At 35.4% G+C, this 27976-nt stretch overlaps 1 long non-coding RNA gene across 2 annotated transcripts in view; it reads right to left on the bottom strand.

Annotated features, from left to right (window-relative positions):
• Positions 1–1755: 1755 nt before the first annotated feature.
• The window catches only part of LOC149135628 (uncharacterized), a 102793-nt gene continuing 76572 nt past the window's right edge, over positions 1756–27976 (bottom strand). The window contains exons 2-4 of one of the 2 annotated variants that reach the window (XR_016241931.1): positions 11735–11802; positions 4947–5206; positions 1756–3505 (exon numbers count right to left, since the gene is read on the bottom strand). This is a non-coding gene — a long non-coding RNA (uncharacterized LOC149135628). Of the gene's footprint in view, positions 3506–3808; positions 5207–11734; positions 11803–27976 lie in introns of those variants that run through there. The other variant, XR_016241930.1, reaches the window with a different exon arrangement.

The raw sequence follows: 27976 nt of genomic DNA, 5'->3' as shown, positions 1-27976 counted from the left end.
ACATAACTGAAAAACCCATGACAAATGAATACCTTATGTACATCATCTTACTTTTTGGTGACTCATCACTTTACACATTTCTTGCATCAGAAATAATTTATAAAAGGAGAATAACTTCCTCGAAACAGAATACCATCTTTCAAACTATGAGACACAACACATGTATTTGGCCAATTTAACCCATACATCTCGTGCGGTTTCCGAAATAATGCTATTATCTAACTAAGATTCAGTCCAAAACGGGGACTGTAATCTGATACATGCAAAATCTCTGCAAAACAATGACGCCCTCCACAAGCATTAATTTTTCCCTTCTTTGGCGAAGAAATATTGAACTATTTGCAGGGTCGTACACCTACGAAGATATGACTTACAGAAAAGAAACGGGGTTTAATTCGAAGTAGCTCGAAATGTAAGTCTGCTTTTCATACCAGTGTATATTAGTATTTGTGGTGGAGGCGCAATGGCCCAGTGGTTAGGGCAGCGGACTCGCGGTCATAGGATAGTGGTTTCGATTCCCAGACCGGGCGTTGTGAGTGTTTATTGAGCGAAAACACCTAAAGCTCCACAACGCTCCGGCAGGGGATGGTGGCGAACCCTGGTGTACTCTTTCTCCACAACTTTCTTTCACTCTTACTTTCTGTTTCTGTTGTGCTTGTAATTCAAAGGGTCAGCTTTGTCACACTGTGCCACGTTGAATATCTCCGAGAACTACGTTAAGGGTACACGTATTTGTGGAGTGCTCAGCCACTTGCACGTTAATTTCACGAGCAGGCTGTCCCGTTGATCGGATCAACTGGAACCCTCGACGTCGTAAGCGACGGAGTGCCAAAACATATTAGTATTTGTATCTGAATACTTATTATCTTTTGAGACAGCATGGATGTTAGAGTATAGTATTTTATCGTTTTTAAGAAACGCTATGTTGGGATGATTTGAGAAACAAGAGTTTTGTTATGGAAATAAATTTTCATTCAACAATATTTACACATACACAAAGGTGGCGAGGTGGCAAAAATGTGAGCATACCGGGCGAGATGCTTAGCGGTATTTCGTCTGTCTTTACGTACTGAGTTCAAATTCCGTCGTGGTCGGATTTGCCTGTCATCCTTTCGGGGTCGATAAATTAAGTACCAGTTGCGTACGGGGGAGATCTAATCGACTGGCCCCCTCCCCAAAAATTTCGTGCCTTGTGCCTAGAGTAGAAAAGAATATTTATACATACACAAAAAGTGTTGGGAGAAGAGAAAAAGTTCATGTGTGCGTGTGATGAAAAGAGAGTGAGAGAGAGAGAGAGAGAAACACATACAAAGAGTGAGAGAGAGGGAGAGAGAGAGTGAGAGAGAGGGAGAGAGGGAGAGAGAGAGAGAGAGAGAGAGAGAGAGAGTGTCAGAGGAAAATACATAAGTGGGTGACAACATTCATGTAGCATAATGGAGCAAACTTCGTATGTTGACGTTAATTCAGAAGGAATCAGCTTAAATGGACATTATATGTTTTATCCAAAGGCAAAATACTATCTTGGATATGTTTTTCAATGATAGAATTACTTAATGACAACAGCCTGAAGTCAAGGGAAGGTTATCTTTAAATGTTTATTGTAATATCCTGCTCATTCGTTAGTCCAAATGAAAATAACTAAATGCTTACTGATTTAGCTAATGAAATGGGAATGTAAACACGTGTTTCATTGGAATCATAATCTTTCGAACTTGCTAGCAAGCATAGCGTCAATATTCAAGAAAGTTTCATTCGTGGAAATCAAAACAAAATATGGATATATGGATATATGTGTGCGTGCGTGCGGGACGAGCGTGCGCGTGTGTACGTGAAAGTATTTTACGACATACTCTATGTGTTCATTACTGTGGTAGCAAACAAGAGTTTCTTTTTATTTCCTTTCTATAAAGTTACAGAATCTGCTCTTCTATGCAGGCATACGAGTGCATATATGTGTGATTAATGGACTATCAATATTCTTAGTGATAAAATACCAGTCAGGTATTTCAGGTTCGAGTCATTGTAGAGGCATTGCAGTAGTGCCATCGAAAAACTATCCAAAACAGGAATGTATTATATTATGTATATTCTTTGCTTATGCACACTGTCTGAAAACAAATGTAAAGCAGATAAGGCTTCTTGTGCTTACAAAGATATATGTATGCCAGAGTGTAGTATATCGCAGTAATTATTCTCATCTCCCAGCAAAGTAAAAACTGGAATACTGGTCGCTGTACTTAACTCTATGTTTCCATTCTGTCGTGCCACTGAAAGAGCTGTCATGAGCTCGATCTACATGCTGGATATAGAGGACAAATTTCTCCAAAGCAAGAACAAAAAAAAATTATGGGAAAACAACTGCGTCGACATAGGAATAAACACATTATGCAGAATGGTCTCGGCTGCAATTAATTACATATTAATCTGCACGATCTAGATTGCCGTCAGCCTAAACAACAAGAAAGCAACACAAACATCAACAATGGCGAGTGGGCTCTGTGTAAATCTTTATTAAAATACAATGTCATTTACGATTAATAATTAACGGCCTGCTAACACTTAATCCCTGATTACATGGAATGTTTCCTTCCTCGTTCTTTTCACACCCAGTTGTTTTTCACTTCTCTCCAGTATTATGCTTGTTAGATCTCTGGCGTAACTGCTGGTAGTGTTCCTTTTACAACCATTCATATCATATAAGCCGGGAAGAGAGCGACGTTCTTCTGTGGTTTTTCACCACAGACTGTTGCACTGCCAGGACCCCAGTTTTAAATAGGATCTCGACATCGTTGAACCGTTTTTCCCTTTTCCCTAGATATATCTTCAATCCCCGCCGTGGAAGGTCTTGTTTACTTATACATTTCTGACTGTCTCCAATGATTATTACACTTCAACTACGATGCATAAGAATCTTTCTAACAGTTGCAACTAGAGTTTCAAGAGAAGACACGAGCTCTAACCTTATCGCATCAGATTTTCTAAATCAGGTACCTTTTCAGATTTCGTCAACATATCTACTGCAGAAAGTCAGTATAGTGGAGACTACTCCAGTGAAAGATAGCATGCTATAGATGCTGATGATAGTGTTATTGGTTTATGCTCTTCCAGTGCTATTGATTTCGTCATATCCACGATGCTGCTGTTGCTGGAGTTGTTGCCGTCGTTTCAATTGTTTCTTTTGTTACTGCTGCTGCCACAACTGCAGTCGCTGCTACTGCTGTCGCTGCTATTACTGCCACTTCCGCTAAAGTTGCCGAGATTGCCGTTGTTGCTGATGCTGCCGATGATGCTTCCAATTCTCCAGCTGCAGCTGCTGTCACACATTTGTTTTCCTTTGTGATAATTTTTCTGTTGTTACTATTGTTTTCTTCTCTTGCTGTTGTTGTAGTATGCTACTTATTCAACATGAGATATTCCAGCAAACAGCATCAATTAGCAAGTAAACATAAATAAAGCCATTGATTTCATCTTAGTAAGAGACCACAAAAAATGAAGAGATTTTGTCCTGTAATTAACGAGGCAGAAAAATAGAGAAAAATAAGAATCAATTACATAGAAATAAGGCTGGCCTATTACGAACCGAAAACGTCAGAATTCATAGAATTAAAACGAAGTGTGATGGCCTTAAAACTCAGAAAGATAGATAGACCTCTGCATAGATTTCAAGACTTTATTTTGGATCCAACGGAATATAAAAGCTTGGCCTGATCGGGCTGGCCTCACTACATACTACACAAATAGTATAGTGCAAAGCATAATACATCCTGCTATTAACACCATTTTCTACCATTAATTGCAACCAAAAAAAATCAAATTATGGAATTTTACAATTCACACTGACCATAGCAAAATGAGGCTGATATATCGTTGAAGATTTAAAAAAACGAAACATACCTATTCATTTGGTATGCCTATGCCATCTGACAGATATATATCTGCTAATGTATATTTTTAAAGTACACAAAACCCAGTCGTCGAAAGAGCGGAATGTGTCTGGCAATACAAGATACAAAGAACACCTGGTGTACTTGACAATTTCGTGTTATTAAAAAAGGTGTAAATAAATTACTGGAAAGCATCTCATCGAAATACAACATTTATGAAATTTTAAAAAAATCATCCCCAACAACGCAGCTCACATTTTATATAATGTTTTTTTTTCTTTGTTATACCGAATAATTTTTCCTGAATACTATTCTATTATACATGCCTTGTATCTCTCTCTCTCTCTCTCTCTCTCTCTCTCTCTCTCTCTCTCTCTCTCTCTCTCTCTCTCTATATATATATATATATATATATATATATAGAATTTTACACACGCACACACACACACGCGCACACACACACACACACACACACACACACACACACACACACACACATATATATATATATATCTCGTATTACCTAGATAGATAGATAGATAGATAGATAGATATTGAATCTAAATTAATTCTATATCTTTTTATATCTACAGTATTCCGTGAAAGACCATCATTAAATGGCAATACTTACTCTAGGTATCTAGCTAGCACCTGCTAGTGATTGTTTCATGAAGCAACAACAAAGGAAAAATATGGTAATGTTATACCGAGTGGTCCCCAATATAGATATAGCAATATATAGTACTTATCTTTAGATTCTATCTAACCGCTGCTTGTAACGTGTTACAGTACATAATTTCTATAAGGTACAAGCAGTTAGGGAAAAATGTATATCTCATCTTAAAAGTCACAGAGATTCAATAAAGTGAGCCCTCGTATATCAAGTAGTACACTTTTGTTACACGCTCAGTTAAACCGTAGCTGTATGCGAAACATTACCGATGCAACGATTCGAAGATATAACATCTTATGTTAGCAAAACCAATAACAATAAAACAAACGATAGCGCAAAAATCATAAAAGAATGAGAATAAAAACTCTCTTAATAGCATTTCTGCTAACATGATGCTCTCTCTTGGTAGGTGGTTGCTTTCTTTCAATACTTGTATCGCCTCGTTGAAAATCCCTGTTCTAATGGCGTTGCTGGCACTTATTTTACTTCATTTCCAGGATATTTGAACCGTTTCTCTAGGGACCATTATTGCTGGGCCAGTGATCAAAGAATATGCTTCTTCGTGTTCGTTCGTTTTTCATCTCTCTGAAATACAGAATATGCTGAAATCCTGGAGTAGCTGGCGGATTTTTACTTCACATCTTTATACCTGTAATAGACATGTATTGTCTGATATATGAACCAAGTAAAGTAAGATAATTGAGAGAGAAAACAGGGCAGTATATGAAAACGCTGATGGAAAAGAATAAAGTGAATAAGAACAAAAAGAAAAGAAGTAGAATAACTTCACGATAAAACACACCGAAACATATCAAATTTATGCAAGAAGGATGAAATGTAAAATGCAGAGGATACAGAAAACATAACTACAGAAAAAAAAAACAATGAGATAATAAAAGAAGACATACATAAAGTGGGGACTAATTATAAAGTAGAACCAATTAACAATATAATAATTAAGAGCTAGCAAATAAATTTTAAAAACAAATACTTAGAATAATGAAAAGAGTTACACAGAAATAATATCAATTTATAAAATAATAACATAAAGATAATTACTCTACCACTGTTCACTCACCCAACATTCACCGTAACGTGCAACTTTCACACTTCCCGCACAAACACACCTTGGCTCTTTTCTCCTCTTTTGTCACATCAACTGCACTACATAGCATTATTATTTGATTCTCTTTCTCGTTTGCAAATTCTGCTCCCGCTATTTCTCTCCCTATCACTATCTCTCTTAAACTGCTCCTGAAAGTGAGAAATGTCTCAAACGTTAGATTCTTTCACTCCTAATGTCTGATAAACACACATTATGGCTTTCATCGTTCCTATTAGCATTTTTTAACATAAAACAGGGGAAAACGCTACCTCCTTTGTTTTATATATATATATATATATATATATATATATATATATATATATATATATTAATGTGATAGCGAAAACACCAATATGCATTTCTCTCTGTACGTCCCTGTGAACTTTGAACATTGAACATTGTACTTGTTTAGCTCCACCTGATACAGCAGAAGTATCCTTATTGATATTCCAACCGTAGCAATGAAATCCTTTTCTTGCTGCATTCCACATCGGATCGCATTATGAAATCCATCCTATTCTAAGACGATCAGTTCCAGTCCAAGAGAGACCTGACTGCTAATTCTATCCGGCCAAGCGACTATGTACATATAGACTACGTATGAATGTATGCTTATTGTTTTACTTCAGTAACACTATATCCCCAAAGTCTCAAGCCCCTTCTTGTGTTTCTCACCGATATCTCATCACCCTTCAAATTTATTTAGATAGATAAATCTCTGGTTGATGGAATATAGAAGCAGCGACAACAATAAGTATTTTTTCGAAAGGCATAATAGTAACACTACATAAATATTAAAATTATAGGAACTGTTGAATTACTATTGCTGTTACTATTTCATGTGTCGTTGTTGGGTTCGATGGCAGAGGGGGTGTTTTGCCGTATGTCGGATTGTTTTTGAGTAAACTTAATATCAAAGACCATCCAGCACTATGACTATCTTGGTTTTAGTGTCATTGAAAACTCATTATTCACTACATATGTTCTCGGTCTAAAATTGAGGTGTTTAATTTCAGGAATTTTCGGCTGCTATTTTGAACGAGTAAATCAAAGGTCATATGCACACTCTTGTTCTTTACACTTGTAGTTGTTTTTATTACCATTGCACTGGCCAGTCGTGTTGTTGTTGATGCATCATTGAATTTGTTATAGTTGTTCTTATTGTTCACAATTTCAACCATCTGCCCAATTAGGTATGATTGCTTAAAATTTGAACGTTCTCTCACTGCTTAATGTTTCAGGTATTTTTGTAAAAATTCCTATTTTCATTTTGATACTGGTGTTGTTGATTCAGCAATATAAGTATTATTGTTTATGAGGCTATGGTTTGATTACCACATTACTTTGCTGCTATTTTGTCGATTTTACTGTAAAGAATTCGACGTGAACTTAATTAAAATCTTGCGTCGTATCACTATATCTAAATATCCAAGTTTGTTGCAGTATATTAACTATTGATACAAGATATTGTATTATAATATGATATAGTGTTGCAAAACAGAACTCGTTTGAATACTTACAACTTTAAATATCAAGTGGTCATTACTTTGCACTCTGCTATTACGCTTTCTTATATAATAATGCAACTTAATCGGAGAATTCATTACTTCATGATTAAAAGTTTATTTCCTCGTAGATATTTAGTCATTATGTCTGGTGTCGTTTTAACTTGTCTCACTATATCTTCTATCACTCGTCCTCTCGTATTTTTGCATTGCTTATATCAAACATTAGGGATCTGTTCTTAATAAGCTTTGGAAAGACTACTTAGTTTCATTCACTAATAAAATCAGATTTAAGCCAAGCATATGAAGAAGCACTAAAGAGAACGACTTTTCTTTTTTATGTAACACAAAACATCTAGAATTAATTTTCATTACAAAATTAATCTTAAAAATTTTAAAGCGCAGGAAATAAGGAATAGCTATGGTTACGCTTTTAAGCAAATACTTACAAGACCAATGAACAAAATGGACAAAAATTATATGGTTTCTCACATGTTATATCTTATAATTTCTAAGATGCACAGCCATTAGAAGTGATATTATTGTATCACAAATTATAAGGCATCGATCTGGCAGATCTTTTGAGAATTGGTAAAAATACCTTGCCCTATGTGTTCCGTCTGTATGCCTTTTGATTTCAAATCCTGAGTACGATTCACATACCAGGGCCAATGTAGTCGACTAAGCCCCCTCCACTCAAAATTGCTGATATTCGGTGAGCAAATCTTGAAAATTTGTGTTGTTTGTTAGGAGGATACAACAGAGATTTTCAGTTGTTGTCTGCCGATTTCTATAGTTTAGTCTTCTATATTCCTGCTCTAAAAATCTTGACCATGAAGCACAGGTCATTTAAACTGTTAGACAAAAAGACTATTTCAAGTGATATCAGGACATAACTACACACGGGGGTCACACATATTCTGTGGCCAGGAGTTCTCCATGCCCTATTTTCCTCAACTCCAGAATCACCTTCTGCAACTTGAGACATAACTAAATCTCATCACATGTGATACCACCTCAGACTAGAAAAATCCAAGCAGCAGAAGTGTTATTTCATTCTCTTCAGAACACCTAATCTTATCAGTAAAGGCTTAATTTCTTATCCTGAAAAATTTGTACTGTATATAGATCAACTGTTCATATTAAAATCGTTCCTTCTTGTGGTGTTAGATTTTTAAATATTCCTGCATTCGTGGAAGGTGTCTTTGCTTACTTATTGCTCAAATAACCCCAGGTGATTTAATTTTTTCAATTCACTCATATGTGAGATTCTATCATAGAGAAGCATACAGAATTCTCTATTGGGTTATTAGATGTTTTGCTGGAACTGTTTTTGGCTTCTATTATCCGTAGTACAGATATATTAAGTATATGTTCAATTTTGTTCTTGAATTGTTCCTTATACTCCACTTTACAGTGCGATTTACATTTTTCTGACAGCATCTGATATTGTCGTTTCTGGAGGCATTGATCCCGAGCTAGTACTATAAACCTTTCTGATTTAATTTTTAATTTCCTGCTTGTCAACCGCAAGTGGTTGTCGCAGTTAGAAATATTAATCTATGTAAGATTATTATCCACGAAGTAGCATAGTTTCCATTCTACCCTTTGTGATATTTTCCTTTAAATCGTATTTTTTTAATTTTTATTTTCTATTTCTACTTTATATCTTGTGACATTCGCTTTTTTGTGTATGTTAGTCCTTTCTCCAGGTTTAGCTTTCAGCCTTGAATAAATAATGTTGCTACTTTGTAGGAAACACATGAGAGCTCCATGCATATATAGATATACATACATACATACATACATACTTATACACACACACACACATATATATATATATATGTGTGTGTGTATGTATGTATGTATGTATGTATATATATATATATATATATAGATAGATAATGTACATACACATATATATACTAACACACCTAGCTATACAAAAGTGCATAAATATATATATATGTATGTATGTATGTATGTATGTATGTATGTATGTATGTATGTATGTATGTATGTATGTATGTATGTATGTATGTATGTGTGTGTGTGTGTGTGTATGTGTGTGTGTGTGTGTGTGTGTGTGTGTGTATGTGTGTTTATATGTGTCCGTGCGTGTGTGGATCAAGAGTGGAAAGAAGTTTTACGGTTACATACTATTTGCAGAATCTTTGATTTCTTTGAAGCACTGTTTATTACATTCCAAATGCGGCTGTTTTCTACTTGGATTCTACATGTGCTAGTCACTTGCCTTGAAATTGTCTTTTTATGTTACGCCGATTGTTCTGTATATAGGAAGAAAATCCTTGTATTAGTATGCAATCTTCAAGTTTCGCTGATTCTTCCTCCAATTTATGATGTTAAAACTATTTTATGGTGCAAGCATTTATGACGCAATTTACTTATATTTGTTTTTGGACTCAGTTCTCTTCTCAACACTAAATTCTCTCGATGTTTTTGTTGTTCATGAAGTGCCATTTGCATTGTACTTTATTGGATTTGGCTTACTTCCAATTTTCCAATACTTCCATTGCTTGAAGTTTTCTTAATGCCTCGTCTGCTCCATTGCAAAACATTTCTGTTCTTTTTTTGTTCTGCAATTTTTTTGCACGTGTAAATCTGACAAACAACTTCAAATCCATCCATGGAGATAGCTTGACTTCTTCCGTTCTTAAATATATAAATAATTCGCTCAACGTTATAAGAGGCTCGCAAAAATAGAGGCGTGATTCAAGCTACTTAGATGTTTAGAGTTTTATTTTTTGGGTTCCTGTTATAAATGCCCTGCGTAGGAACGATAAAATCAACTTCGAATTCCGTTTTCCCATACTATGCCTAGGGAATTTTATTATTCTCGGTTCGATGTTATGGATGCTCAAGATTTTCATTATCCAGATATAGGTATATTGTCGTATACCTAGATTAATGTATCCGAGCTATTAATAAATGCTGCATTCTTTACATGTAATATTTCTGAGTTGACTTTACTGGGGTGCTTTATTATCATCCTTCGTTCTACTGTCCATGGATCGATAAATACATTGTTTTCTTTCCTACATATAAAATAGGTATATATATCTTGGAAAACAAACATAAAGATAACAAGTTATTACATATGCTATGAGAATGCCTTAAATGTATTTATTTCCCATAACGCTGCTATTTACTTGAATGTATATATTACTATAATTATAAATATTTTGTCAATCAAATCTTTACAAAATTAGTTGTATATTATTTATTCTTCATGTACCAACAAGTGGGATCTTGCATAGATTATTTAGCTGCAATCACGGTTCTGTTTCAGGTAGACATAATCCTTTAGCTTTTCAGCTACTTTTCTCAAAACATTACACACATTGGGTGTAGCACTCACTTCTATAATTATTTTTCTCATAAAATAGCTCTGATTCGCCATGTCATATCTGGCGTTATTTCTGTATATTATATGTAGTTCTGTAGAATTACTACATTGTCATTTTGATAATATAGAATGAGGAGTATTTCATGAGTACCTCATGGAGGTTTCGCGACAGAGTGACAATCTTTGAACTGTTTGTACTACTGTTGTCAATGATGCATGATACTGCATTATGCTATTTTCCTTTTGTTCCTTTGTTTTCCTAAGACACCTACTGTGTCTTAGGAGAACATGACTTTCCTAAAACATGACTGTGAAGTGGTTTGCTTAAATAATTCTACGATGTCTTCATTTGTCTTGATGTTATAATCCCTCGTTTTATTTCTGCTTGCACATTTGTTCAGGAGTGTACTTTAACGGGATAAATCGAAATTCGTTAAATATAAATATATTAGATGACGTTGTGTATTTATATTCCACACAAAAGAGATGAGATTAGTATACTACAACATCATGGTGCGTAAGGCCGATGAGCTGGCAGAATCGTTAGCGGTATTTCGTTTGCCGTTACGTTCTGAGTTCAAATTCCGCAGAGGTCGACTTTGCATTTCATCCTTTCGGGGTCGATTAAATAAGTACTAGCTACGCATTGGGCTTGATGTAATCGACTTAATCCCTTTGTCTGTCCTTGTTTGTCCCCTCCATGTTTAGCCCCTGTGGGCAATAAAGAAATAAATAGCATGATGTGTGACTCATAAGTGCAGTGAGCTCTGCCCATTTTTAAATACTCACAGTATTTATCACTATACTGACTGAACACATATCTGGTTCTACAAAAATGCCAGTCCTAATTCAATTTTCGTTGGGTTGGTTAATTTGCGTTTGAAATTGACTCCAGCAATAATAACTCTTTGCTAAAGTGGGCCTTGGTGCCCCATATATGACTAAAATACCTTACCAGGTGGTGCTATTAAGTTAGACATGGCCTGGGCCTATTACTGGTCGAAATCTATCAACGTTATGAAGGTTATATGTGTGTGTGTGTGTGTGTGTGTGTGTGTGTGTGTGTGTGTGTGTGTGTGTGTGTGTGTGTGTCCGTGCTTATCCCCCCACCAATCGCTTGATAACCGATGTTGGTGTGTTTACGTCGCCGTAAACTGGCGGTTCAGCAAAAAGCCCCAATAAAATAGGTACTAGACTTACAAAGAATAAGTTCTGTGGTCGATTTGCTCGACTAAAGGCGGCGCTCCTGCATATCCGCAGTCAAATGACTGAAACAAGTAAAAGAAAAAATTAAAGAATTCATACAGACAGACATAGATAGATAGATAGATAGATAGAGAGAGAGAGAGAGAGCGAAAGAGAGAGAGGGAAATAAAGAGAGAGAAAGAGAGATGAGTAGATATGCATTTACGTGCGTTTCTTCGTGTTTCAGGTGCCTGCCAGGTTTTGCTGCTCCACCATTTTCTCTCTGTTATTTCACTCTGTATTTTTTTCTTTCTATCTTGTCCCTCCTTCTAAAATCACTTCACCTTCGCTAACGCATCTCGGCCTTTCAAACTCACGATCCTCTCTTAACTTTATTCCCTCTCCCCTGTCTCCCTTTCTATCGTCATTGCGCTTCAGCGGCACAGAAAATAAGATTTGCATATGTGTGTGTGTATTGTCACTGAACAAAACTTATTAAAACACACGAATTGTTAGTGGTCATAGCTGGTCAAAGATAGTCTCGTAAAAAGCCAACTACATTTCAGTGCTTATATGTTAATAATAGAGAATTTGTTTAATGTAGCACTGAATACCATATTTTCCATAGTTTTACTTTTTTGTTACACAATTCATTATTGATTGGTATCTATTTTGAACTCATCTGTGTGGTTTTACAAGATTTTTTTCGATTCTTATAATCATGTGCATAGTCTCTCTATAAACTTTCTAATTACTGACTATTATAAAGATTGAATACATTGACACACCGTTAATGGTATGAACCGCTTTAGTCAACAGCTTTTTAACCCCGGCTTCGAAACCCAGCGGATATACGTAAAGATAATATTTGACTAAACATTATTCAATATTGATATAGTTCTATGAAAATGTCCAGCGTAAAATTATATTATAATTCAAATTAGGGTAGATATGTAAACTCTTGATACTTATATTGTCATGTATATTGTTATAATTCCAGTCACGATTTCAATTTCACAATGTACCTGGCTGATTATCAACCTAACGAAAACTGTTCACTACTCACGACGCTTTGCGAATATATGCGAATATGTAGGTTTCATTATGCATTTATGTTGATGTGTGTGGATATGTGTATGTATGCCTTTGTTTGAGAGTTTGAGTGGTTGTATAATAAGAAAATGAAAACAAATTCAATAGGTAATTGCTTTATGCCGCTGGAGACATTTCTGGCGTTCCCATTATGTATAAATATGAAGGTATTCTTCAAATAAATAGGACAAAAGAACCTTTCAGGAAACTACCATACATATATCTCTATACATTTCATAAGCACAATTGTTTACATAACGTATCTGAGCTACCGTTACATAATTTAATGCACATATCGATATATAATTTTGCAATATGATAGTTAATAATGCAACAATTACGCAGCATTTTCTTTCATAATATCTTTCATATTTAAAGAAATTTATAATTACGGACTGTTGCACTTAATAAACTCATCGATTATTATCTAATATATTTTCTTCTAAGGGAATGTTATCAATCTCATACTTCGATATATTTCTTTGATAGATTGATGCTTCGTTACTTTCAAAATAATGTCTCGTTGTTGTTCTTGCAATGTCAAATATTTTTCTATTCAAGATGATCTTTCACTTAACTCTTAAAAGCGATTATTATTTTAGAAATACCTTCACATATGAATCTAAATTACTGAACCTGAACTTTATGTATCATTATTATGAAAAACTATTGTGTGACAGAAACTGTTAAAACAACTTTTATCATAACTCACTTCCGTCTTCAAAGCAGCACGTTTCCGCCCTTTTGTGTTGCTTTAGCTTTCAGACATTCAGCATCTGAATCTCTTTCCACTTTTTAAAAAATCTAAAGAAGTAAATCGACACGAGTACTGAGTGGTAAAGGCTTTATCAATGTTGCTTAACAAGTATTGACAATACAGTCATCCATGGTGGGATTTGAACTCAGACCATAAAAAGAGGAAACGCCGCAGTTTATTTTGACTGACATATAATCGATTAGGGCGAGATCAGTCTACGCTTTCAAAACCAAATATTGATTTCTGACATTGATATAAGGCCACTCATTTCCAGATAAATTATAGTCTATTAAATCTACCCAAACATCTGACTTGTATTTTATGTGATCATCTGTGAAATATGTGAAGGGCATGTTCACCTCGGCGGGATTTGAGCACAAATATGAACTTCTTAGCAAATAACGCAAGGTTTTTTGTTCGATGCACTGAATGTGGTGCTAATGTACTGAAACTGACGTTTAGTGCCTTATAAACACGCTCAAGTCGTGAAAACAATACTACATCTACTCGACAATCTGTGGTATTTAGTTCCACTTCTTTACAGACGGAACTTGAAATCTTCCCGAACGTATTATTAAGATGAACACTCGATATGTAGGGAAATCCATTTCCTTAACTATATCCCTTCACTATACGTAAATAGCTAAGTGTCTTTAAAAAGGTCAATTGTACATCGCAAACATCAACATTTACTGTTTGTGTATGAAGTTAGACATCCCTCTCTGATATATCATTTCATTTTATACGTACAAGCTGATACTATTATGGTAAACATTTGTTTTCAAACTCTATGAAATTCCTGCTTTGCATTCTTCTTTCGATTTGTTCAAATTAAATTAAGAGAGCTCAAAATCAATAAAATTTCTACCAGTAATACATCACTAGTGCAATTCAATCAGCTATATGAACTCACTTGTAGAAATGGGTTATATGAATAAACACGGAATCAATATTAATTTGTTAACGTCATCATGTTTGGCAGCTTCACAGAAACATCACTGGTAATTTGGCAAAGACAGTACAGTCCAATTAGAATAAGCCAATATATTTCTCACATAATATGGCAACCAATGGAAAGTAAGAAGTACATTTCCAATGAGCTGAGACATTGGTTAAGCTTTTTAAATTCAATTGAAACCAGGTCAGTTATAATTATGTAATTTATTACCTTCTGAAACATCATCAGCTTAAAGGTACCCAAATGAATATTCGTTCCAAGCGTTGTAACTAATACGAGGTGCTTTCAAGAAGTAACCGACTTCATTTTTTCCGCAGAAATTAATGGGCAAAATCCTTTCAGTGGAAAGGGGCACCATCATACCTGCACACGCATGAAAACTTTTGTGCCGGTAGGCCGCGTCAGTTCCCGGCTGTTGAACCTAGAGTAGAGATGTGTAGTGCACCCTCGTCGGATTTCGTTTTCACGCAAGATGACCGAACGCATCGAGTAGAAACCATAAACCAATGTCGTATCACCAGTGGCGATGATCTGCATGACGCCTAGGTTGTGTTTTGCACAGTTTAGTATGTACTGAACGATTCCCATGCGGAGTTGTTCCTCCTGTGCCACCAGCACCCTCGGGACGAAAACACAGACTAAAAGAAAAAATGGGACTCGGTACTACATGTAGAATTTTGTGGTAGATTTATCGAAGTTGAAATTATAAAATTCCTTAATTATGTCTCCAATCTAGGTAAAAACATTGTCGAATCAAACATGAAAACAACTAGTTGAGTATTCAAATACATGAAAAACAAACAAGTAAAATAATGCTTGCGATTCCTTAGATGTGAAAAATACACACAAAATGATTGGTATTGGTAGTGGGCGATGGAGACATTAAAAACGTTAAATGAGGTAATGAAAACGTCATAAAATTTTAAATACTAAATTGTCAAAACATAAAGAATGGAAATGAAAGGAAAAATAAAATAAAGGAAACAGAAGGAATCCAAATGCACACATATCCGCTGACATACCAAAGATACAAGCACAAAGGCATAAACATACACACACGCACGTCCGCGCGCACACACGCACATCCGTGCGCACACACGCACATATCAAATGTACTCCTTGAACTTAAATAAGTTGAAAAAGGTACCGCAATGTTTGCTTATGTATATTCATAATGTCGGTTCCACAGTTAAATAAATGATCAAATATTCATTTATTATTGCGTTCTGAAATTAATTTGAATCGATAAAATGTACGCATATAAAAGTTTGCTCATAATTCCAATGAACTCCATTATTATATTACAATATATATCAGAATAATGTAATTGATACTTATACTGTGACAGTGTAGTCTAATGTTGTATTTAAGATGAATATGTATGTATGTATGAATGCATGTATAAATATATTCATAGATACATATAGATATGTGTGTGTGTATGTGTGTGTGTATGTATGTATATGTGTATATATATATATATATATATATATATATATATATAAAACATATAATTATAATAAGGGCACTAATGAGTAGCGCCACATGTTAGAAATAGACGCTAAATGGTTCTAAGAACTACATTATTTACTACGTTAGCACGGGTTGAAAGCGAGTGAAGCGAACAAAGTTGATTTTTTTTTTAAAGGTGTTATATGTATGTACGTATGTATGTACGTATGTATGTATGTATGCATTTGTATGTATGTTTGTTTGTATGTATATATATATAAATGTACAGTTGATATATAAAGCAGTCGAATATATACTGAAGGATAATCCACTTCATTCAAATACACATTAAGATACGTTTGCCAAGAACATTTTTTACTTGAAAATGGACGTGATATTGATTCTCAGTACCTTTTAGAGAGGATACGGTCTTTTATTATTGACCATATTCTCAAATTTGTCTCGCGTCTTGTGTTTCTGGCCTGTGCAATCTTCAGGCTGAAATATACACTATTATACATACACATACACACGCGTGCGCACAGACACACAGAGAGACAGACGCAGACACACAGAGACACAGACGCAGACACACACAGACACACACACGCACACACACAGACACACGCACGCACACACACAGACACACGCACGCACACACACATACACACGCACGCACACACACACACAGACACACGCACGCACACACACAGACACACGCACGCACACACAGAGACACACGCACGCACACACACAGACACACGCACGCACACACAGACACACGCACGCACACACACGCACGCACACACACACACACGCACACACGCACACACACACGCACACACACACACACATACAGCAGAGCTTACTGGTATTGTAGTGCTCTGTTCGTCGGTGTAGTTGTTATTAATTTCAGTCATAATCGTGTTAGCGATATTCCACGTGATGTAGGGTACATATTTCCGTCTGAATAATGGTACATTCGCAAGTTAAAGGTATTTCACTTATAACTGGAAAAGTAACTGAGTTACTGATTGAGGTTGGAAGAGTCGGCATAGATGTATGAGAATAAGTTCAAAAAGAAATTAGAAACTGTCTTCTTCACCTGCACGTCTGATGTTGACGGCGCCATTTTTGCATCTATGAATATGTATGTATGTATGTTATGTTATTATTCAGTTTATTTCAAGATTTTTTACCAATAGAGAAAGAACCGGTTTCTAACCTAGATCCAAGGCCCCTTCATTGGAATTTCAACATGAACAACAGGGTATTTTTGTATGTATGTATGTATGTATGTATGTATGATTGTTTGTATGTCATTATTCGGTTTTATTTCAAGATTTCTTACCAATAGAGAAAGAGTCGGTCTCTGACCTAGATTCAAGGCTCCTTCGTAGGAGTTTCAGGGTATTTTAATATATGTTTATGTGCATATTTGTGTTTTGTTTTATGTATGTATTCTCATGCATACATTTGTATATCTAGACATGCTCTTGTACACTTAAATGATAAAATTTTGAAAAGCTGTACATATGTTTACAGTTCTAGTGGACGATTAGATCTGTAGTCTTCGAAACAGCTTTCTCCTTTCTGGTTTTGAGAAGCCTAATTTCTCAAGGTTGGAATTTAGGCAGTGTGTTCCGTATCCCAGGGTCCCAATAATTACAGGTACAAACCGGAACGTGTAGACTTGATAGAGTAACTGCAGATGTCTAAATAGTTCAGCGTGGGTATTCTCTTTTTCACTGATCTTCAGTTTTATCTTAGCATCTACTGGGCAGCTAATTTCCACAATTATGCACAGATTCTCTTCTCTATCCCAATTCATTATATCAGGTCTGATGTGCTTACATTTTATTGTATGTATGTATGTATGTATGTATGTATGTATGCATGCATGCATGTACATGAGAGTGAGAAAAAAATGCAAATCATATGAAAGAGACTTTTTATATATCCTTATTGTAACTGAATACCTAAGCGGGTAAACAAGCTATATAAGGGAAATAATAGTGGGTAAAACTGTGTATCATGTATGATAAAGACAGACAGATGAAGCAGATAATGTATTCTGATAATAGTTAGGTTAATTCAAAGGAACTGTCTACTTTGAAAATGTTTGTTCATACATTCTTTTTGCTTCTCTTGTACATGTCAGCCAAGTTTGGCTAGCTTCCAACGCATATAACCAGTGAGACTATTTTTACTAGTATGATCAATTTTATAAATATAAATGAAATTTTGCAGACGAAATGCGTAGGAGGCAGTACTGATGTGTTTCCTGCAATATCAGGTCTCAGGACAGATATTCAAGGTATAATACCAAATTTTAAAAGAAATCATTGCGGCATACATCGATAAGCTTTTGGCAGCAATAATCATTCTTGAAAAATTGCAGACGACACTGCAATAGGCAGTCAAAGTGGAAAAGAAAGTTACTTGTTAAAAACTCAACTGTTAAATTCTAATATTTTTAGTTGCTTGGTCATTTTTGGTTGGGAGCACGGCCGTGCCTATAAAAAAATACCCTTGCATTCTCAAGTACGTCACTTATCTCACGATACAATACTTTCTGCATACTGTAGTTGCTTTGTGAAGTAAAATTTGTGATTATTCATGAAAAAAATCATTCAGTAAGACCAAATGCTGGCAAAATCGTCATCATGCCTGACAAAATGCTTAGCGGCATTTTGTTTGTCTTTATGTTCTGAGTTCAAGTTCCATCATGATCGACATTCTGTTACATATGGTGGCATATGTGTCTGACATTTTTACGTTTTTGGAATCAAAGCGCAAAGGGATACAACTTTATAAATCTGTCTCAGATTCAAAACGGTATTTCGGATGTTCAAAGGCTCAGGTAGTACATAGTCCTATAAATATCAATAGAATACTTGGACGAAGATTTGTGAACATTTATGGTAACATAGAAATTAAATTTTATTTATATATGGTGACATAGGGATTACAATTTCCTAACATGCTTCAAATATTTGCTATCAATTGCATTCCATTGAACTGTATGCTTTTGAAATGGTACGGGTTGACCGAACAACTTCTCACAAAATTTTTTCATGAAGCTTTAGAAAAATTAACACAGCAGACGTGTGTTTAATAAATTAAACATAATCGGATTTATACCACCATATAACACGCTTACAGAATTTGACATATACTTGGACATACTCTCACAAACGTATATGCACATATAACTACGTATGTTTCATGTTTGTACGCACACTTTACACACACGAATACGCACACACAAACGCATGTGCTCGCGCGCGCACACACACATGCACCCACACTTACATACGCAACTATGCTTGTACGTATATGTATATATATGTGTATGTGTGTACGTATATAGATAGATAGATAGATAGATAGATAGATACATACGTACATAAAATATATAGGGTAGCGAGTTTTTTAGAAATTTCCTAGCATGTGATCTAGCATGTATGAAAAGTCAATAGACAGCATATTCTCAATATAAATAATGTACATTTAAACACAAGAGAAGCGACCTTTAACAGGCAGCTTTACACGCTAGAAGAAGCAGTCAAAACGACCAAAACCACATTTAAGAGGAATTTCGAATGGAATGAAAAATAAATACTTTAATATTGTTATTTTTTTACAATCATACCTAGATTTCGAATTTTATTTGGTAAATAAAATTCGAAACTAGGCATGTCTGTAAAAAAATAACAAGGTAAAAGTTTTCTTTTTCATTCCCTTCGAAATTACTCTTAAATGCGGTTTTGATCGTTTTGATTGCTTCTTCTAGCGTGTAAAGCTGCCTGTTAAAGGTCGCTTCTCTTGTGTTTAAATGTACACTATATATATATATATATATACATATATATATATATATATATATACATCCATTGGAGATAACGTGTTATTTGTATTAAACAGAAGCAAACGTAAGATCCTGTTAATGTTGGAAACACAATCACTAGTAACTACCCTAGTACTTAGCTGGCACTTAATTTATCGACCCCGAAGGGGTGAACAGACAAGAGTCGACCTCGGTGGAATATGGACTCAGAATGTAGTGACGGGCGAAATACCACAAAACATTCTTCGAAAAACACCGGGCAAATCATTGAGTACTCTAACAGCTTGGCTTTCAAGTGTCCATAACTATTCAACATTCTGTCAAACAACCTCACAGTGTGTGCTTGTGTGTGTGTGTGTGTGTGCGCGCGCGCGCGTGTGTATAGAGAGAGAGAGAGAGAGAGAGAGAGAAAGAGCGAGAGAGAGAGAGAAAGAGAGAGAGAGAGAGAGATGCGTAGTTTGGTAGATAGGGTGTTGGATTCCATGATTAAGTCTTATTCCTGGACCGCATGATGAGTTGTGTTCTTGAAGAAAACCTTTCATTTGACTTTGCTCTAATACACTCATATCGTAAAAATTATTAATGCTGCGACGGACCGATGTCCTCCAGTAAGTGGAGGAGAATATAGGTGTCGCGGATAGCGGTAAACCGGTCCTATGAGTCTATATGTTTCAGGAAGGATCTTTATATTCATATTTATATAACGAATTAGGCAGAGATGCATAGACAGTCAAAGTCTAAACATACATGTGCTTGTAAATGAAGATAGCTATAAACCGAGGTACAGAGATATCCATTCCGTCTATCTGTTTATTTATCTACCGATATATACATTTGTGCATGTGTTTGTGTATACGCACCTCTTTGATTAATGTCTGTCACAATATACAAATCTACTTATAAACAACAACAACAACAACAAAATTGTTTTCAAGATTGGTGTCTCAAAATAAACTGCCTATCATTTGCACTGTGATATGTTAAAACAGGTCAAATTAAAACATTACATCTTCTTACCCTACACTGGATGCCGAATATTTGTATCGACACAACGGAATGTTCTAAGAATATGAACTGACATACTGTTAATATCCGAGGCAGCTTTTTCGATAACAGATTCAAATTTAGACGTTTGATGTAGTGGGGTCGTTTCGGTTAAAAATTTCGCACGGCCATCCGCTTTGCGAAAGACATGTGGCACTATTTCTTTTTTTTACTAAACTTACAACATCATTTCTCCTCGTTTTCTCATTTTTATTTATCTACAGGCAGACAGACAGACACATACATACATACATACATACACACATACATCATTACATTTTAGCATTACATTTTGCCCGGCGCATTACCGATTCTGCCATCTCTTCGCCCTAGTGCAGAATATGAATTCTAAATTTAAAGTTAGTACTTGTTATTTGAATTATCCAAGCTGATATTTGTACTGACTGTAAGTTGATACCCAGTGTCCTGTGATGCAGTGTTCCTTGTTTTATACACATAATCTTATAAGATGCACTCAAGAAATAATCCGTTTGGGTAACAATGGACATTACTACGAAGATGATAAGTAGCTTTTGCGCTTAGAATTGCACCTAATCAGCCCTGATCTTGTCTTGCAATCAAAGACATTCCATTCATAGCCATCTCATCTATTATCAAACTAGGTATATCTCAGATTATATTATCCACCTTTTTAATTTGTAGAAATGGATTTGAAAACAACCTGGAAAACTTTTTCTAGAAATTGTTGACCACGTTGCAAATCTTCACATTTACGCCATAATAAACCATTCATATTGTAGTGATCCTGCGTTCTGTTCTCGTGACAGTGGCCAACAGGGGTTTATCACATGAATTAAGCTTTAGGATTAAGCATAATTGTCCTCCTTTAACGAATGATTCTAATTATAAAAAGGCATGTAATTGAACCGAAGATTTTAAATCAGATAGATTGACTTAGGAATGAAATGTCATTTATAACGATACAGTTAGTCAATGCTGTCACTTTTGAATGTTACTGTATCACTGCTTACTAATAACTAATCCAATGTCACGTGATAGCATTTGGCAGGTCGGGTCACTTTAACCTGAAGCTTAATACTGCTTATACATATAGATATGGATATGTACATACATGCATGTATGCATACATACATACATACATACATAATGCAAACATATACATATGCTTATATGCATAACATACACACACATATATATATATATATACACACACATGTATATATGTATACACACATATGTATTGATATATATATATATATATATATATATATATATATATATATATTATATAAACACCACACACAAATCGCAGACACACAAATGTATATATACATTCTCTGTGTATTAGTTCGTGTGTGTAGCAGCGTGTGTGCACAAAGTTCAAATAAAGGTTAAGTATTAACTAATAGCGTTTTGAAGATGATCTTACGATTCCATAATGATTTTATTACAACGCACCATACACCACATTGAAATGGACAGATAACAACGATGTTAGCAATTTGGACATTTCGAATGAAATTCCAGTTCTCTTGTGAGAAATGAATATTTCTTCGCCTTTTATTGTTAAGGGGTTATTCCATTATAAAGGAGACATTATATCAAATATCTATAAATTTCTTCAGATAAATTTAATAGGAAAACTTAATGGAATGATTGTCACGTGCAGTTATTGATTAGATCGGCTTAAAGCTATCAAAACAAATATGACAGTCTTGAAATTAAGGCTTCGGTTACATGCGTTATTTCCTCCTCGCTTGATTGTTGGCCGATTCGTTTTTGTCACAGATGTTCAATGTTGGTGCCAGGGCACGAGTTTCCTACATACATACATATATATATAAACATACCAGTATAAATATATATATATATATTCTCTAAAAGATTAGCATTGTCAGTCACTTCGAAATTTCAGTCTACTGAGACTGAGATATGTGAAAGAATAATAAATATATACTCTACAAAATGTTTTGTGTAATGTAAAATTCGTTTTATTATAACTCGACATTAAGGTGGAGAGGTGGCCGAATCTTTAACACGTCGGACAAAATACTTAGTGGCACTTAGTCCGTCTTCACGTTGTGTGTTCAAATTCTGCTGAGGTCGACTTCGCTTTTCATCCTTTTGAGGTCGATAAAATAAGTACCAGTTGAGTACTGGGTTCGACGAGGTCGACTAGCCCAAATTTCAGCCCTTGTGCACAACCGAAGGCAGTCTGGATAACGGTGGAGTTGGGTACCTCCGCTGGGTCGATTAGCGAGCCATGAGTAGCGACTGTCTCGAAGTCATAGTCGTCTCTAGAGAACCGGCGAAAACGGAGGAACTGAGTGTAAGGGATGGACAGTTTAAAGTGGTTAGAGTGAGGGAGGAGCGTTGAGATTAGCATGTCAGTATGGGGGATTATTTTGGATGAAGGTCGTTAGAGAGGAATGTAAGGTAATAGAAATGTTGAGAAATCCGACAGAGGTGCTAAATACAGAAAAAGAGAATTCCAAGGCAGAATGGAAGGACTAGATGAAAGAGAGGAGAGAAAGGAGACTAGATATTCGTGGGAGAGTGATGTCCTGGTGATACAGTTGTGAATGGAACAACCGTGTTTATACATACACGCACACACACACACACACACACACAATGTATATATATGCACACTCAATATCACCCTATCCCTAACACTTATCGGAAGGCTTTAAAAATCGGAAGACGACCTGAAGTATATTCCCAGGAAGACATCCAAGAATCCAGCGCTAGGCAAATTATTATAAGTGTATAAGTATTTGCATAAGACAGAAACATTTCGCCGCCTCCAAAGATCTGCGATTGAGATTCAGCGTGTGTGTCTACCAATGATATATTGGTTTGTTAGCTATTGTACTGAAATATCATCGAAACCATGGCTTACAATATTAAAAAAATGAGACATGGGAACGTCTGCGGATCATATTTCCGAAAAAGAAGTACACTCACAAATTTAGAGCAGTAACGTTGGTGTTTTCTTTCCTCCCACTACAGCTTGACAGCCGCTGTTGGTTTGCTTATGTCCCGGTAACCTAGCAAAAATGAGCAGCAGAACATGTAGAATAAAATTGTGTACAGGGTTGGGTTTGTTCGAGAAAAAACTTCAAGGTGGTGCCCTAACATGGCAACAGTAAAATGACTGAAACATGAAATAGATAACAGATAAAAAAATATATACGCTAACCCATACGCACGCACACACTCATGCACACAAGCATTTTTATATGCTACATGAAGAGGTATGTATATATTAAACGTCATTGTATATGTATGAACATGCGTTAGAGTAGAGGTATGTATATATATATAGAAACAAAAATGAATTCCAGTCAGTTAACTAGAGAGCCTGTGCGGCATCATTTGACTTGCTAGAATTCGCATCCATATATATTTCGAAGCAGCAATATACCATCTTAAAAATAAAACGGTGTAGAACGATAAAATGTGGTCATTAATCCTCATGCAGTGCCTGAAATTAAAATAGGATATTAAGAGTAGAAATACCATCCAAGCGTTAATCAAAGCTATGCTCAATTATGGCTAACCTTGTGTTTAAGAACATCAACCGATAAGTGAAGGCTATTAACAGGAACACCCAATAAGGCGATATGTCGTGAGTTCAGATTATTGACATCCATGATGTACCAAGGTTAAATGGTACAGGTGTGGTTCATATTTTTCTTAGTTATTCACCAAGAGCTACTGAAATCCTTAAAACACCCCGAAATTTCTAAATTTTCTGTGACTATAATTCTTACAACATGTTGTATTTAATAACTGGTGAAAAAGTATCTCTCTGTTCCGAGAAATTTTAGCAAAAGTACGAAGTAGAAATGTTAAATAAAATAAGAAGCAATTAAATTCACAACTGTAGTTTACATGTCTCTCTCGCTACACAAGTACAAATGCACTCGGGAACCCCAACCCACGATAACACCCTTCAAACACATACGTATACCCACGCACACATCACTATCGGAGCCAAATCATTCGAAGCTACCAGAAGGTGAAAAAATGAAGAACCAAACGGCAGGACAAAAAAGCTTCACAGAATCAACCTCATCTTCCACCAGAATTGCGATGCACTCAATGCCGTCGACTCTTCTATGCAAGAATAGGTGCTCAGAATCATCAACAGTATCACCATAGAGGAAGTGTTCAGCAAAGAATAAAATAAAATCTCGGATACCAGATAAAGTAGAAGACGGAATGTGAGCGTGCGTGTGTGCGTGTGCGTGTGCGAGAGAGAGAGAGAGAGAGCGTGCGTGTGTATATATATATATATATATATATATATATATATATTGAAAATGAATAAAAATGAAAATGCCGCTTTTTAAAAACATTTTTGGGGTGTTTTAATTAATTTACATGTTTCGGTTTTTTGAAAACCCTTATCAAAAATGAATATAAAATATGTGTGAAGAGAAAAGGGCTATTAATAAAATAAAATTGAAATTAAAATTAAGAATGACATTCATAGTTTACTGTTATTTTTTGCATGCGGACGTGGTCCTATCCTTGAACATGGTAATTCCAACTGGTTCTTTTAGTAGATTACTAATCTATATATATCTATATAATCTCTCTCTCTCTCTCTCTTTATATATATATATATATATATATATATATATATATATATACACACACACACACACATACATATTCAGAAGGAAACCGTATAATGGAATATATACGTGGTGCATGTGCAATTTATTCAATTAGTTTTATTTCTTCTATATTTGACTCTGGTTGTGCCTCGCTTAACTCTTCGTGAGTTGTTCAGTACTTTCAATGAACAAAACTTTACTGAGATGAGTGAACGCTTTGTAGATCTTATGTATATTTGCCTCCACACTCAGAGACGTATCCACAAAGTCGTGTGCACGTGAGTGTATGCCTATTTATACGTTTGCTTGTATATGTACAGACCTATATTTTTTCACTCACACAATAAAAAAAAAGAAAAAAATGTTTATTTTTACTTTTTTTGCTTTTGCTGTCTGGATGTCGATCCGTTTGATCATACGTGTGCAACAGACCTAAATGGAATGTTGGAAGCATTAAAAGTAGACGATTTAACGAAGCGTGATATCCAAAGACTTAACACTTCAACTAAAGAATGGAACGATATTATGAAAGGAGATTTAGCTATTACATTGGTACACAGTCTAATAACTGTGCATACGCTCTGTTTTTTTTTTTTACTGGATAAATGATACATTACTAAAGTTACTTTATATTTATTTCCCAGCTGCAATCGATTTGAAAAAGTATAGCAATAACGATGCCCCTGAAACCGGATAGTAAGTTAAGGCTAAAAAATTGTAAATTAACATATTCAGTTATTTTAATAGATTTAAATTGATATGTAACTAATAAATATTAGTAAAATATATGTATTAAGTAAAGCTAACGTAAGCTGTTATTACTTTCATAGCTAGTTACCTTAAGAAGTATCAACAACATAACGAATGACCGCAAACGCGAATGTATTATTATTATACGCACGAATATTTGTTATGAAATTGTTATCGCTCCATAACCATACAATACCAGCCAGAAAATTGCGGATGAATTGCAGCTGAAGGTGGATTTGCTGGCTAGTGCTTTGAATAACAATGTGGACATATATAATTACTCAAGCTGCTGCAGTAGTGAGAACGGAATGTTAATTTCGATAAAGTTTTCCTGCATCGCTATCAAATTGTAATCTCTAACACGGTCATTGTCATATTCAGCGAGGGAAATGCTTACTAAAGCATTACCTTTCACTTGCATTTGCACTTGTCTTGATTTTCGGTGAGCTAGATTGTTCCTTATCTGTTCCGAAGCTCTTAATTGGGGACTTTTGCATGTTACTGGGCGAGCTAACGTGTCTCTCCTTTGTTCTGAAGCACTTACTTGTGGATTTCCCCGTGTTATTCGACGAGGTAGCGTATCCCAGCTCTGTTCCGACGCTCTCACTTCTGTATCACGGCGAATTCTATGAGCTTTCGTATCCTTATTCTATTGGGTTTGTCTGTATTCACTGTTAGATTGTCTCTTACTTTTTAGAGCGGCAGCTTTCCTGGTAGTTTTACCAATTCCTGATTTCCGTTTCCAGGTCATAATGGCGTGGAGCGAAGGAGAATTTAATAAAGCATTACACAGCCTTATGCATACAATCTTTATTGACAAAGTTCATAGTTGTCATACACCGATTAAAGATGAGCCAACGCCATCACAATCATTCCTTAATAAAGCTTATGGCGTAATTCAGAGGAGAAGTAAGTTGATTTACTTCCCTTCTCTTCTTTTATTAGGAGTTATCTCCCCTTATCTTTTATTTACTTTTTTGTAAACCTATCAACTGAACCATCATCCTCAATATCCACTAAATGATCATACTTTTTCACATTTTTTTTTTGTCGCTAAAATCTTGCCTGATTACCTCCTTCGTAACCCCGAAAAGCATCGGGACCATTGGTCAATATTGGTCAAGCCGTTTGCCTGTCAGGAGGGTAGAGACAGACAGACACGGAGATTACGCCCCTTATTGTAAGATGATGATTATTATTATTATTATTATTGTTGTTGTTGTTGTTGCTGTTGCTGTTGTTATGATTATTATTATTATTATTATCATTATTATTATAATTATTATTTTGGATTTGACTCACGTTCGGTCTTTAGCCTGGTAAGATTTATGTGGGTAGCTGGTTCCTACATGTAACCTTAAGAATCAACTAGCTTTCAATAGTTTTTGAGTGCTTAGAATTCTCCTGATAATCTTTCCTGTTCCTGAGCGGCAAACTTTCAGTAGAAGCTTTACAAGACATTCTATTCCAATCTCTTTTAACCATTTGTCCATATCTTTGCTTACAGTTCCCGATGCACCAATTATTATAGGAACAATTTGTAGTGTTCCTATATATACAGTTTTGCCGGAGGAATAGGGTTACGTTCAACCGTCCCTGAAAGCGTATAAACTTATTTGTTTTCATTTTTTTTCCTCTCGCCTGCTTCAAAATTTGATAACAACAACGTCCAGGAATAGATTGAATGATAAGATAGCGGGGGATCATCAGGTTCAACTAAAAGCGTGCACGAGAACAAAAACAA

This window comes from Octopus bimaculoides, chromosome 5, assembly GCF_046866305.1.
Source record: "Octopus bimaculoides isolate indiv1 chromosome 5, ASM4686630v1, whole genome shotgun sequence".
NCBI lineage: Eukaryota > Metazoa > Mollusca > Cephalopoda > Octopoda > Octopodidae > Octopus > Octopus bimaculoides.
Note: the sequence above shows the minus strand (reverse complement) of the source record. Positions and strands in the feature narration are given on the sequence as shown.